The 15,330-nt window shown below is 39.4% G+C and overlaps 1 pseudogene across 1 annotated transcript; it reads left to right on the forward strand.

The window, feature by feature from the left end:
- Positions 1–7,092: 7,092 nt before the first annotated feature.
- Positions 7,093–15,048, forward strand: LOC146467431 (uncharacterized; annotated as a pseudogene). Its single transcript, XR_014867741.1, has 2 exons — positions 7,093–7,195; positions 10,272–15,048. The product of XR_014867741.1 is annotated as an uncharacterized LOC146467431 (transcript).
- Positions 15,049–15,330: the final 282 nt, after the last annotated feature.

Consider the following 15,330-nt stretch of genomic DNA (forward strand, 5'->3'; position numbering starts at 1 on the left):
ATTCGTTTATTAGTTGTTGGCCGTCTATGATCATCAAGCTGTAAAGAGCTGTAAAGACGTTCTTATCTGTTTTCAAACTCTTTTTTTCAAGTTCGCAGGATAAATTTCCTCAACATCAGACTAGCGACTTTAGCATCAAAATAAGCTAATAATTCGCAAAAATGCCTCAGGCAGAACAACTGAGGTAAAGAGGTGAAACAAAACTACTAGCAGACAAACGACAAGTTTTCATGCATGTCCGCTAGAGGTAAAATAAACATTAAACTAAATTGACAGAAGATATCTTTTACCTTATTTTGAAGTGATGTATCTTGACTGAAACCCAGAAACCAATCCAGATGTTTCAACTCGGTGTTGGTCACAGTCAAATGCATCTTCCACTGTTTTCTATCCCCTCATCAGTAATAGGCTTTGTTTAAAGCCAAAAAACCGGCTGCGGTTTTACGAATGTAAGAAGGTATATAGTTGGTATAATTTTTTAGCGTATTTTTTTTTTCCTAGTTAGAAATTCCATCCATGTAGCCGGTTGTTGTTTTGCTTCTTTTTTTGCATATTCCAAGCAGAAATAGGTCAACATGAGCAAGACAACAGAAAAATCTAAGAGAGCTCAATATGGAGGTTGCGAAAACTGCGTAACGACTTTTCAGCATTAACATTCCACAACTGTTTAGAGTTTCTCCAAGAACAAATATTTGCACTTTAGACATTTTTCGGGCACTATTTGAACCATATCACATGACCTGGGCATTTGCAATTGACACCTTCAAGAAACAGCAATTGCTAACCTTCACTCCAATCCAGGGTTATTTTTGGGATTGCAGAATTAGTGTCATTGCTTTGGCCTTTGGGTCAGTTCTTCGAGTTAGGGTTAGTTTTGGGTTAGAGTCGGGGTTTGGGCGTCGACTAGTCACGTGACAAACCTCATCACACTGCAACACCCTAGGGTAACTAGGCATACGGTGGTGTGTTTGTTAAGCGAAAAAGAGTTTGCCCTGAAAGGTTAATTTCAAAACTGACCACCCCCTTGACTTGCACTTTGGGCTTTGTTTTGAAATGGAGCTCTTAAAGGCTTGTGCCAACTACTTTCTCAAACTAAGTCCTTATTCTTTGCTTAGCTAACACAAAACGTTTCTGGTGTTACTAATACTAAAAGCTAACATCAGTTTTCGGAGTCTACGATATCGAAATGTGAAATACAATGAAAAAAGAAAATTTCATTAAGAGTAAACAAAAGACGAACGGGAACGGGAATCGTCAAGGGAATCATCGATTGTCATGGAAATAATAAAACTGAGCTGGAATTACGATCTCAGAACACATTTGACATCAGACATTACCAGCAGCCACGGTAGTGCTTTAAAACGTGGCTTTTTGCCAAATGCTAATGGTTGTTCCGGGTCTATCAAGGAAGGCATCGGGATAGTGGCACAGGGATACCTACGGTAAGCAAAAGTTCCTCGAACAAATACTTTCTAAATTTTAGCGTTTAGTTGCGAGAGCAATCAATTTTAAAATATCATGCATTCATAGCTCCAAGGGACCGACGATAACAATATTTCAAAAAGGATAGCACAAGCTGGCGTAAATCACATTGGGTCAACGATTATGTCCAAAACAATATATAAGGTAACTTTTAAGAACTGTAGGATAGGTGCAGGCGATTAAAAATTCAGTAGCCACTTTTCAAAAACAACTTCAACTTCCTGTTGGCAAGATTCCATTGCCTTTAAGCCCTGCGTGTTGATCGATTTGATTTCGTACTCATCAATCGTTCGCGAAGCTAGTTGAAACCGCCTGCGGTTTTACAAATATAAGTAGGTATAAAGTTGGTATAATTTTTTAGCGTAGTTTTTTTCCTGGTTAGAAAGTCCATCCATGTAGAAGGTTGTTGTTCTGCTTCTTCCTTTGCATGACCAGGAAACTTGTTTGCAAGCAGCAAAAAGCTCTTTTTTCGATACAACATGAGTAAGAAAACAGTGAAAGCTAAAAGAGCTTAATATGGAGGTTGGGAAAACTGCGTAACATCTTGTTAGCATCATAACTTTCCACAACTGTTTAGACTTTTTCCAACAACAAATAACAAAACTTTAGACATTTTTCGGGTAATATTTGAACCATATCATGCTGGCAAAAGTGACAGAAAGCAGCTGTGAAAAAAATCATTAAAGTTACCTGTCTGAGTACATATCCATAAAGTGTAAGCTGTTCATTCATTCAACTGTAACAACGCACGCTGCGCCACCGTTTTGCCGCCTTTTTGACTTTGCTTTTATTCCAACTTTCCTATTCTTTTTCGTCTTCAATTATCACTTTTTCTTTGTGAGAGTCTAATTCCTTAAATTTGGGCACTGAGGAGAAATTCATTGGAAGAATTTTAAAATTTGGACGCCATTTTAAACGGGCAGAAATTTCTCCACGCGCGATCCTGACCAGTTACACGCTTGCACGCACGCGCATATGGCGCAAAAAGGCTAAAAATAGATTTTTTTGTTACAACACATGGAGACTAGGCCACAAATCAAATGGCATCTCGTACAGTCTGCATCCCTGATTATGGCTCCTCCCAACAACAGAGTTACAAAGCTGTTGATAGTTTGTACACATAATCAGATGCAATTTATTTCTAATCTTTCATTATTTCACTAACACTACTGAACAACAATGAAAATCCCTTACGAGCTTCCTTAAGTATTCTCAAAGCAAACTGTCGTCCCAGACGTCATGCTTGCGATTTCCATATTCCACACCTCGCATTTAATAATTCCACAACACTTTTCCCGAGGGCGTCCAAATACGTCTTGATCGTAATTGTGTATAAGGCTATAAGGCTTATATGAATAACCAACACGCTGATATAACGTGTTCTTCGGAAACTAGAATTGGAAAACATGTTCAGTAGCCGAAAAAAGAGACCAGACTGTTCAACTTTTTTAGCATTCTAGTTTTGCTAGCTTCAGTGTTTTACATCCGTCTGGTTTCGAGTTTACGCATCACTTAATTTTAGTTTCGTTCCGTTTCATTTATAGTTAATATAATCAGTTTTTCGATTGGCCGACTATAGAGCAATTCACCATTTTCAGTGTGGAAAATTCTAACGATACTCTCAGAACACATTATCTCGTGTACCCGCGTTCGAATACTAATCCTCCTCTTCGAGCGTACAATCACGCCTTGCCTGATCCTTGACAAAGACTATAGCACTTTACATCCGGATCCATTTGAAAAGTGCTGCACTTAATTAAGTTTCCATTCCTTATTTCTTAAAATAACCATTAAGAGTAAACAAATGACGAATTGGAACGACAAAAAAGCGGTGATCGGTGCAGGGGAATCATCGATTGTCATGGAAATAATAAGAGCTGTAATTACGATCTCAGAACACATTTGACATCAGACATTACCAGCAGCTACGGTGTATTATATAACTCGTACGATCACCCGTCACTTGAAATAAATATGTGGAAGGTAGTTCTTTTAAGCGTGGCTTTTTGCCAAATGCTAATGGTAGTTCAGGGTCTATCACGGAAGGCATCGGGACAGTTGCACAGGGATACTTACGGTGAGCACAATTTCGACGAACAAATTGCGTTTTTCAGTTTAGTGCTTAGTTGCGAGAGCAATCAGTTTGAACAATAACATGCTCCAAGGGACCGGCGATAAGGAGATTTCAAAAATGATAGAGCAAGCCGGCTTAAATCACATTGAGTCAATGATTATGTCCTAAACAATATATCAGGTAACTTTTAAGAACTGAAAGATAGGCGTAGATGGTTTAAAATTCGGTAGCCGCTTTTCAAAAACAACTTCAATTTGCTGTTGGCAAGAGTCCATTGACTTTTAGCCCTCCAAGTCGATCGATTCGATTTCTTACTCATAAAGGATTGCGAAGCTAGTTAAAACCGCCTGCGGTTTTACAAATATAAGTAGGTATAAAGTTGGTATAATTTTTTAGCGTAGTTTTTTTCCTGGTTAGAAAGTCCATCCATGTAGAAGGTTGTTGTTTTGCTTCTTCCTTTCCATGACCACGAAACATGTTTCCAAGCAGCAAAAGGCTCTTTCTCCAATACAACATGAGTAAGAAAACCGTTAAAGCTGAAAGAGCTCAATATGGAGGTTGCGAAAACTGCGTAGCAACTTTGTAGCATCATACCTTTCCACAAATGTTTAGACTTTTCCAACAACAAATAACTGAACTTTAGACATTTTTCGGCTACTATTTGAACCATATCATGCTGGCAAAAGTGAGAGAAAGCAGCTGAGGAAAAAATCACTAAAGTTACGTGTCTGAGGACATATCCATAAAGTGTAAGCTGTTCATTCATTCAACTGTAACAACGCACGCTGCGCCGCCGTTTTGCCGCCTTTTTGACTTTGCTTTTATTCCAACTTTCCTCTATTTCTTCTTCAATTATCACCTTTTCTTTGTGAGAGTCTAATTCGTTAAATTTGGGCACTGAGGAGAAATTCCCTGGAAGAATTTTAAAATTTGGACGCCATTTTGAACGGGCAGAAATTTCTCCACGCGCGATCCTGACCAATTACACGGTTGCGCGCACGCGCATATGGCGCAAAAAGGCTAAAAATAGATTTTTTGGTACAACACATGGAGACAAGGCCACAAGTCAAATGGCACCTCGTACGGTTTGCATCCCTGATTATGGCTCCTGCCAACAACAGAGTTACAAAGCTGTTTATAGTTTGTACACATGATCAGATGCAATTTATTTCTAATCTTTCATCATTTCACTAACACTACAACAATGAAAATCCCTTACGAGCTTCCTTAAGTATTCTCGGCACAAACTGTCGTCCCAGACGTCATGCTTGCGATTTCCATATTCCACACCTCGCATTTAATAATTCCACAACACTTTTCCCGAGGGCGTCCAAATACGTCTTGATCGTAATCGTGTATAAATAAGGCTATAAGGCTTATATGAATAACCAACACGCAGATATAGCGTGTTCTTTGGAAACTAGAATTAGAAAACATGTTCAGTAGCCAAAAATAAAGTGACCAGACTGTTAAACGTTTTAAGCATTCTAGTTTTGCTAGCATCAGCGTTTTACATCCGTCTGGTTTCGAGTTTACGCATCACTTAATTTTAGTTTCGTTTCGTTTCATTTATAGTTAGTATATTCAGTTTTTCGATTGGCCGACCATAGAGCAATTTACTATTTTCAGTGTGGACAATTCTAACGATACTCTCAGAACACATTATCTCGCGTACCCACGTTCGAATACTAATTCTTTTCTTCTAGCGTACAATTAATCACTCCTTCTTGAGAAAGACTATAGCACTGAACATCCGTATTCATTTTAAAGTGCGGCACTTAATTTAGTTTCATTTCCTCATTTCTTAACATAACCATTAAATATAAACAAATGACGAACGGGAGGGACAAAAAGGCGGTGATTGGTCAGGGGAATCATCGATTGTCATGGAAATAATAAGAGCTGTAATTACGATCTCAGAACACATTTGACATCCGGCAGACATTACCAGCAGCTACGGTGTATTATATAACTCGTACGATCAACCGTCACTTGAAATAAATATGTGGAAGGAAGCTCTTTTAAGCGTGGCTTTTTTCCAAATGCTAACGGTTGTTCAGGGTCTATCAAGGAAGGCATCGGGACAGTTGCACAGGGATACTTACGGTGAGCGCAAGTTCCTCGAACAAATGCTTTCTAAACTTCTGTGTTTAGTTGTGAGAGCAATCAGTTTGAACAATACCATAAATTCATAGCTTTAATCATCATCATGTCTTTATTTACCCTCGGATTTACAGAGAAGCTTAATGCAGGCAATATCTCCGAGCTGCTATCATTCATTCAACAGTAGCAACGCAAGCAGCACCACCGTTTTGGCGCCTTTTTGACTTTACCGTGAGAGTCATGTGATCAATATGCTTTTATTACAACTTTCTTCGTCTTCTTCAAATATTACCTTTTCTTTGTGAAAGTCTACTTCCTTAAATGTGGGCACTAAGGATATGTTCCCTGGCAGAATTAAAATTTGGACGCCATTTTAAACGGGTAGAAAAAACTTTCAATTTCTCCACGCGCGATCCTGACCAGTTACACGCATGCGCGTACGCGCGTAAGGCGCGTTTTTTTTTTTCTAAAAAAAAGATTTTTTGGTATGATACATGGGGACAAGGCCACATGTCCAAATGACATCTCGTTACGGTCTTCATTCATGATTATGGTTCTGGCCAACAACTGAGTTACAAAGCTGTTTATAGTTTGTACACATGATTAGATGCAATTATTTGTAATCTTTTATCATTTCACTAACACAGCAACGATGAAAATCCCTTACTTGCTTCCTTAGATATTCTCGGCGCAAACTGTCGTCTCAAACCTCATGCTTACGATTTCCATATACCAGGCCCCGCATTTAATAATTCCACAGCACTTTTGCCAAGGGCGTCCAAAGATGTCTTGATCGTAATCGTGTCTAAGGCATAAAACGCAGATATAACGTGTTTTTCGGGGTTAGAATTGTAAACTAATTCAGTAGTCAAAAATAAAGAGACCAGACCGTTAAACTTTTTAAGCATTCTAGTTTTGCTAGCTTCAGTGTTTTACATCCGTCTGGTTTCGAGTTTACGCATCACTTAATTTTAGTTTCGTTTCGTTTCATTTATAGTTAATATATTCAGTTTTTCGATTGGCCGACTATAGAGCAATTCACCATTTTCGGTGTGGACAATTCTAACGATACTCTCAGTACACATTATCTCGTGTACCCGCGTTCGAATACTAATTCTTTTCTTCTAGCGTACAATTAATCACGCCTTTTCTGGTTCTTGACAAAGACTATAGCACTTTACATCCGTATTCTTTTGAAAAGTGCGGCACTGAACTTAGTTTCATTTCCTCATTTCTTATTATAACCAAAAATATAAACAAATGACGAACGGGAGCGACAAAAAAGCGGTGATTGGTCAGGGGAATCATCGATTGTCATGGAAATAATAAGAGCTGTAATTACGATCTCAGAACACATTTGACATCCGGCAGACATTACCAGCAGCTACGGTGTATTATACAACTCGTACGATCACTCGTCACTTGAAATAAATATGTGGAAGGAAGCTCTTTTAAGCGTGGCTTTTTGCCAAATGCTAATGGTAGTTCAGGGTCTATCAAGGAAGGCATCGGGACAGTTGCAAAGGGATACTTACGGTGAGCACAAGTTCCTCGAACAAATGGTTTCTAAACTTCAGTGTTTAGTTGCGAGAGCAATCAGTTTGAACAATACCATACATTCATAGCTCCAAGGGACCGACGATAAGGAGATTAAAAAATGATAGAGCAAGCCAGCTTAAATCACATTGCGTCAATGATTATGTCCTAAACAATGTATAAGGCAACTTTTAAGAACTGAAGGATAAACGTAGACGGTTAAATATTCGGTAGCCGCTTTTCAAAAACAATTTCAACTTCCTGTTGGCAAGAGTCCATTGACTTTTAGCCCTCTATGTCGATCGATTCGATTTCGATCGTACTCATAAACGATCGCGAAGCTAGTTGAAGAAAATAGGAGCACAACTATGTTTTTTTTTTCATGACGGTCGAGATATTTATGGACAAAAGACATGCATATTTGCCAGGATTGATAAAGAATCAAGGTAACAACACTATATACATTTCCTGCAAATTACTAGTTTAAGCAAAGCCAAATTACCATATTTCCTGGTGATAAATTCCCTGCAGCGATAAATTTATTTTGCATATTTGTAAATTTTCACATCAACTGAGCAAGCTTTAACATATCTATGTTCAATTAACCACTGCCTGGCAATAATAATCCGAGTGGATTCTGCCGGGATGCGAGATGGAAAAACAACTAGTAACTTCAGGTATGTTGTGAATCAGCAATAAACAGCTGGGCAAAAAGCTGATAATCTTAAAGATCAGATAATGTTTAATAGTGTTAAAAAGCAATTTTTCTCTAAGGTAGGTAAAGTCTAATTCGCCCGGCGAAGTCAATCGAACAAAACCGAACCAAAAATCAATCGAACTCAATCGAACTTGATAGTTCGATTGGAGTTCGATTGGTTCGGTAATCGAACATAATCGAACTGGAACTTTTTGGTGAGGTCAGTCAACTTTGTGACCGCGCTGACCTGGACACTAGTTTTGTCAGTTTGAAAAGCGTCTACCTCAACCTCAAATCAAAGGTACGCGTCGAATACCGCTAGAAATCCGCTTCAATCTGCTTTTGCTCATCCTATGATATTATTTTATCATATTGAAACAGTATGGATCGCGTCTCTAAAGGAACATGAAAAGAAGAGGCCAGGTGGGAAACGTGAAGGCGCCGGCCGGAAGAAATCGCTTAAGTTGACTAAAATAACGAGAGAAATCAATCAAAAACACTGGAGAGCAAATCGCCATTATAAATATTTGGAAAATCGCATTCTCTCAACCTGACGATAGGTTCGTGCGGAGGGAATCTTCGTAAACGATTCGAACTTCGCGTCATGGCTGCTTGGTTTGGAGCTCAGACGAAGGCAAGCTTCGGTATGCAGTCGATTATCTCCTCGACAAGGACAACCTCTAGTAGAATCTTGTTTTCTACGGGTCGAGCTAAGCGCTCTTGCAACGGCATGGGTTTGGTTCCTAAATTTAGATAGTGGAGAAGTTGTAGAAACAAAATTATAAAAGCAAAATATCTGATTGAAAGCAGAAATGAACGATTAAATGATTCTTCGACGTTGACGCTTGGCTTTCCCTGGACAAGCCCATCAGTAAATTCTCCATGATATCAAGAAAATGAGTGTTCTAATATGAAATTAGTTCTATACTCACTATTTTGACTAGCAAATTATTCGACTCGACAAGGTTTGTTTAGATTTTTCAAAGGATGCGCTTCTCAGCGCGAGACTTGTGATGAAGTGTGATATTCAAATCGGCTAAGAAATGGTATCTAATGCGCATGTGCACCAGCTGACGGTTTCCCTTTAAATTTGATTACTGAACCCAATCGAACTTTAATCGACGCGATTGGTTCGATTTTGTTCTGTAGAAAAAAAAAAGGCACACAAAAATTGATAAGCATTCAGTCACTGTAGACTTGAAAGGATTTCACTCTTTAACCGAGTTTTAACTAAAGGAGCAAGTGTAAATGACCAAGCTGGCTGCGGTCATCGTCAATTACCTTCCAAGCCGGACCCCTTTCTCCTCTTTTCTTCTCGACAATAAATCTATCCCCGACACAGACGGCGAAAGAGCACTCGTAGTAGCCTTTTAACATCGCTTCCAGAATGATTCGTTTCACCTCATCTGCTGACTGTCCGACATCTTTCCTGTTGCACTCGTGTTTGAAATAGAAGCCAATAAATAACTTATTTGCACGCAACCCTTCGTTTCAAAGCAGATGAAACTGGTTTTATGTTAGATTGTTGAAGTGTTCGATTTCGTTCGAGTGCGTTCGATTATGTTTGATTGTTGAAGTGTTCGATTACTAAACGTTCGATTGCGTTCGAGTGGTAAAATTTTGCGGTGAGTTCGATTAAGTTAAATTGCCGAACTCACTCGAACGCTCCATTGACTTCGACGGGAATTCGGGGCAGGGCGTGCTATCACAGGGTTACCAACAGATTTGGGTAAGTTTCGAGAATAATCTTTAAGATAGACAAATATCTGTTGAGCTAATTCAATATTATAGCAATGGTCCAGATCTTCAAGGATTTAGTGGCGGAGGGCGAAGGGTTCTTAAAAGAAAGCGAAGCAAATATAACGGATCTGAAACCGACTCTGTTGCATAGCTTTAACCCTTTACATCTCGAGATCTCAAGGATTTATTTATTTTAACAAAACAGCTAACAAAACAGCTACCATAATGGTGCAAGGATTTGTAGTAGGCAGATGGCCGCCATTCACTGAGCAGGTAAACAGGGGTGTCATGTTCTCGTCTGGCCATAGCAACGAAGACAGGAAATATTAAAAATCAACTGTTAAAGCAATAGTTGTATCAACTCGTTCCCAGGATACTCTCTCTACTAAGGAAGAAAACTTACCCTGGGAACGAAAATGAAACAAGCCTAGAGCTTTGGAAGTACAGAAAAGGGGAAAACGTTATAGAAAAGTGGCCCTATATTTAAGGCATAAACGCATCAGAGAATAGTTTGCAAGAATTCAGTATCAATACCTTTAATGAAATCAGTGGAGAAACAATGACTCTTATTAGAGACTTGCAATTGAAGTAGAACTATCATCGACTGACCTGGAATGAACTCTTAACTCTTTGTTCCAGATTATGACTTGTTCGCAAGCATTGAGGGACGTGATTGCCTAAGACGCGTGCGGCAGGGGCAGCAATTTCCACTGATAACGATGGACACCTCGTTTACTCCAGATGAAGAAAGAGACGTTCTTCTAGATATATACACTTCAACTAATGGACAAGAATGGTACGAAAAGAGCGGATGGAATAGTTCGACAAATGCCACATCCCATTGTTCCTGGTATGGTATTACGTGTCACGGTAACACCTCCTACATCAAAACTATCGTGTTGGCTTATAACAACCTGGACGGTTTCCTTCCTTCTAACATCTGGAAAATCCGAAATTTATTTGCGCTCTGTACACCTGGAAATCCTAACCTTCGAGGACGCATTGCTGACTTTCTATTTGGAAATATGAGCAATCTATTGACAGCTGTGTTCAATGCGGCCTCCATTGCTGGGGATATTCCTAAAGATATTGTAAAAATGAAAAGTCTGCAAAACTTCCTTGGCTGTATTATGAACGGTGATGGCTTCTCTGGTTCCTTACCAGAGAACATCGGGAACATGACAGAATTAAGAGTCCTTTGCCTTGGAGGAAACAACCTAACAGGACGCATACCAAGCAGTATTTCTAGATTGAAGAAACTTTGGTATCTTGACCTTCGAAATACTCCTGGCATGATGCATGGAAACCTGAGTGATATATTTGCGATTCCCTCAATAACAGATTTGTTCGTATCTGGAGTTCAACTGACTGGAGAGTTGCCTAATGTCTTGAAACCGGGATTAAGATACCTTGTTTTGCCTGGAAATAACATTTCTGGAAAATTTCCAGAAACGGTTCCAAAAAATTGTGGCCTGGGAATATTAAACGTCGCTAACAATCAACTGACAGGAGATATCCCAGGTGATTTGTTTCTGAGAAAATTTGACATGATCGATCTATCACAGAACAAGTTTTCATCAATTAACAAAGGAAAACCATGGCCAGTAAATGCCACTATCAAAATTCCGTCATTCGTTTCTTTGGCAGGAAATCGCAACTTGTCAATTAATTTCAAAAGTTTTATTCAACTTTTCAATCGCGAAGTTGATTTCCAGCCAAGCCCATCAATTTTCAACCTAAGTTTCTGCGACATCAAAAGTCCTTTACTTGCAAATGTCCTCTACATGGAACGTACGTCAACTTGCGATTTACGGGGTAACAATTTTTATGGAACTTTACCTGATTTCTTTGAGGATTTTTCTTTTCTGGCGTACTTTGACGTCTCCTCAAATAACTTGATAGGTAAACTTCCAGCGGGAATTCAAAACCTGGTCTCTCTACAGTATTTAGATATTTCAGGAAATCCTTCTATGCGGCAAGACGTAACCAGCGCGTCGTCCAATGTCTTTAAACCTGACTTTTTAAGAATGACCAGACCCCCTCAAGCGGACAACTTTACGTGTCCTGAGGGAAGACTCACTTTCAACAATGGTCGCATCCGCTTAGATCCAACATTCTACGAATACAAATATTGCATATGCGATGAAAACTTCTACGGAGACAATGGATTGTGCAAGAAATGTATGAAAGATGCTAGTTGCCGTAAACATGTTATTAATGAACCAGACGATCTCCGTCCCAACATCATGGTCATCCCCAAAGGCTACTGGCCGTCACCAGATCCTGGAAATGCCACCCATCTCGTTAGGTGTCCCGTACCAACTGCATGTAATCCATCAGATTTCTGTACCTGTCGACTCAACACAACAGCAAATGGCATCCGCTCATCCCCTAGCTGGCACCGATCAGTCTCATCTCTCATTACTACATGCAATCATTCCTGCATCTGCCATCTGGGGAACACGGACAGATTCTGTTCTCGTTGTCAACAAGGATTTTACAAACTTGGCGCACTATGCTTCCAATGCAAAAAAGGCGACCTAACCTACTACTACATGTTTATTCCTGTATTTTCTTTGTCCTTTCTCGTTTTGATCTGGTCGTACTTTTATTTCAACGTGCGACCGGTTAAGTGGTTTGTTGTTACTGCGGCTCATTTCCTATTAATGCTAATCATGATGCTGTTAGAATTTCTACCTGCTTGGCTTTTTAAACTGAACTTGGTTGTCTTTGTGTTGTGTATGAGCAGCAGAGGAAAGAGTGCTCGCACTCTCATCAGCATTGCGGTGTTTTACATCCAAACCATGGATTTCATGGTATCCAGTGCCCATGTTTGGCCAAGAACTATTGTTGCAGCCCGAAGCTATTTAAGCAGCTACTGGAACCTGTACTTTCCCTCTTTATCTTGTGACTTGCCCTCTTTTTTTACTCCTGTCGGGAAGTTCGCTTTTCTGCTTCTTCTTCCAGTGGCGTCCTTGACGATGGTGGGTCTGTATTTCGCCATCATGCGGACTTACCACAAGTTTCATCCCAATGGAAGACACATGGAAAATGTTCATTTCAAGTGTCGCCAAAGTGCTTTCTTCTGTCTTAGCTTCAGCTACTTTCCCATTGTCAAGCAGACACTATCCATTTTACGCCCATGTCAGAGAGACTTGGATGTTGTTTATATGCCCAACTCCCCCTGGATAGAATGCAACTCTCACACTTACACTCAACTGAAGGTGCTTGGAATCGTGTCCGTTCTGGTCTATGTGGTTGGCTTTCCTGTGATTGTCATCGCTCTGATGACTCGTTTCTTTCCTAAAAGAAGCTCAATGAGTCCTGAGGATCACAAGAAACTCGATGTGTGGCTCGGTCCCATCTATTTACCCTACAAACCAAAGTATCAGGCGTACTTCGAGATCTTCATGCTTCTCCGTCGCCTGATTCTTGCCATTGCGTTGTCCATGATTTCTTCATCGTCAACCGAACAAACGTTTGTCATTTGGCTTGTTCTTATGTTGTCAGCCATTGTCCAGTTATGTTTACAGCCGTACGACAGAGTTTTCCAGCCAGAGAGGGCAATCAGGTGACCACGAACAACGCACGAGGATCACGCTCGAAGCTGTCTTCACTGAGAATGTGTTTGAGCCCATGGTGCTACTGGTGTTGTCCATGTCGTTTATACTGGTGAGGTTTTCTGCTTTGGACAGCTCGTGCGCTATTGTGTTCGTTTGGGTTGTGATGATCATCAATACATGTGTTCTTGTCACTCTGCTTTCTGGTATTTTCTACCGTCTCGTTTGTAAGGATAAAGACCGAACGATTTCTTCCAATGGGAACTCCGATTCTGAAAATGGCGGATGTAATGTTGTAAATGCAGTGAACTGTGATAATGAAAGTGATGAAGAAAGAAGCCATTTGTTAGGTGCCTGTTCACGGCCAGTGGTCAGCTACACATGATGATGCGTCAGATGCGTGACCTTGTTTCTAAGATTGTCCATCTGCATTTCACAGCAAATTCTATACACTTATAGGTGTCATCGTGTTTTAAAACGATAGGTTAAAATTATTTGTCTTAAGACTAATTGTGTAGCAAAGGTTTTGATCGCGGCATTTCATTTTTTTATATACAGTATGCAGTTAGGAGAACATAATTTGTTATCAGAGCATTTTGCATGAAATTGTGGACCGATTACCTGGTGATCATTTAAAACAACTTTCGATTATATTATTATTTCGATTAATATTATAAGGTGAGCTTAAGGGTTAATTCTTCAGCATTATTTTACCAGACTTTATCTAAATTCCATTTTTTCATTGCTTACTTCTGCTTAAACGGAAACTAAAAGAAACGACAAACACACAAACAACAGGAGCTAGATTCCTTTTTGTACGTACCGTGTAGCATTCATTCATCCACCCATTCATTTGTTGGTTTGTTCATTCTGTTTTTGAACTCATTTGAATCGAAAGAAAAATATATATTTGCGACAGGAAATCAGACGATAACATCCATCCGATTTGAAATCGCCTGATTTTGTCGACAATAAAATAGGCATGAAGCCAGTTACGTGATTATCGATTAATTTCCTGTTTGAATTGCCACCTTGCATAGAATTGAAGATGAGTGCTATTATAAAAGCGCGTTATTGAAAAAAAAAAACTACATAGAAACTTATTTGTATAAACACCATCGCGGCTGTACATTGAATCTTTGATGTTGCTCAAACAAATTTCGAAACTTGTAGAAAAGCTAAAGAGGACCATAGTTAAATGTCTTAGGGGCTGTTTACATGGAGGGAGGAAGATCATAGCACTAGAAAGATCCGAAAAGGCGATAAAACTTTTCGTTTACTTTATATGCAGAAATTTCGGCCGAAGTGGTTACCAAGTGGAGAAGGAAATGAAGAATAACTGTCGGCCTTGAGCAGCTGAACGCCCGGCTGCCGCTATGTTTGTTCTTTTTGTCCCTAGTACTAGTATCTTCCGAGCGAAAGTAGTTTACATGGTGCTAGGATCTTCCTAGTGCTGGAATCTTCCTATCTCTCAGCTATAGAAAGTTCCTATCTTAAGGAAGATCCTAGCGCTAGGGCCAAGTACAACTTTTTGCACGTAAACTGAATAGAGAAAACGTGACGCTAGGATGATGCGCCCTCTAGGATCTTCTAGTACTAGGACCTTCCTCCCGCCATGAAAAAAAAGCCCCTTAATTTGAAAATTGTTGTCCCCATGAATGGAGTCGCATTGTAGATCGTTTTAAATTGTTCTAAAATGATTAAAATTTCAGTAATTTGCCCATTTACACAAGCGCAAATGTTTGGAAGGAAAACGTTTCGTTTAAAAGTCTATTCGTCAGAACTTCCGTGATTAAGTAACGTAACAGTGGATTTTATTAAACTAAAGCTTGTTCCATTAAGAGATGTAACTTTAATTGAAATTGAGAATAAAGGGTTTTATTTTTCTTTCTTTTACATATGCCTGAGGTGGCTTTCATTTTCTTAACATGGTAAATAATTCGGTTAAATATTTGGAATAGTGTATCTACGCGCAAATTATAATTTAGTTTTTCTTTTTTTATCGTCTGGTTTTACATAATGATTTGCATTGTACATGGCCACCTTTATTCCTTCACTTTATCTATATAATTAATTTTTACTACACCTATTGCCCTTCATTATCAGGGAATAAATTTTCATTAGCGCGAAAACATTGG

The sequence above is a fragment of the Pavona decussata genome, unplaced genomic scaffold (assembly GCF_977016875.1).
Source record: "Pavona decussata unplaced genomic scaffold, jaPavDecu1.1 SCAFFOLD_136, whole genome shotgun sequence".
NCBI lineage: Eukaryota > Metazoa > Cnidaria > Anthozoa > Scleractinia > Agariciidae > Pavona > Pavona decussata.